A 328-nucleotide genomic window follows, 5' to 3' on the forward strand; every position below is an offset into this window, starting at 1 on the left:
GCACTTCAAGCCCACAAAAGTTGGCCTGAAGCCTCTATGTAGCCTCACTAGCAAAAAAATTATTTATGCTACAACTAACACCATGGTTAGGGTAAATTTATGGTTTCCATATCCCCATGCACCCAACATGTGGTTTGGTACAGTGCTGATGGCTCCCATTGTAAGGGGGTTAACACTCTCATCACTGTCATTATCTACAGCCATCAATGTGTAAATTATGAAATTAAATTAACAGTATCCTAGAATCAATGTGTTCACTGAATTAGTTTGGAGAAAATAATATGAAAGAGTAAATAAATATCACATATATTGTATCAAACATACATAC

The 328-nt window shown here is 35.7% G+C and overlaps 1 protein-coding gene across 1 annotated transcript in view; it reads right to left on the reverse strand.

Annotated features, from left to right (window-relative positions):
• The window catches only part of LOC119590537 (ankyrin repeat, SAM and basic leucine zipper domain-containing protein 1-like), a gene marked incomplete at its 5' end in the record, with an annotated part of 16,903 nt that overhangs the window by 2,262 nt on the left and 14,313 nt on the right, over positions 1–328 (reverse strand).

The sequence above is a fragment of the Penaeus monodon genome, chromosome 27 (assembly GCF_015228065.2).
Source record: "Penaeus monodon isolate SGIC_2016 chromosome 27, NSTDA_Pmon_1, whole genome shotgun sequence".
Lineage (NCBI taxonomy): Eukaryota > Metazoa > Arthropoda > Malacostraca > Decapoda > Penaeidae > Penaeus > Penaeus monodon.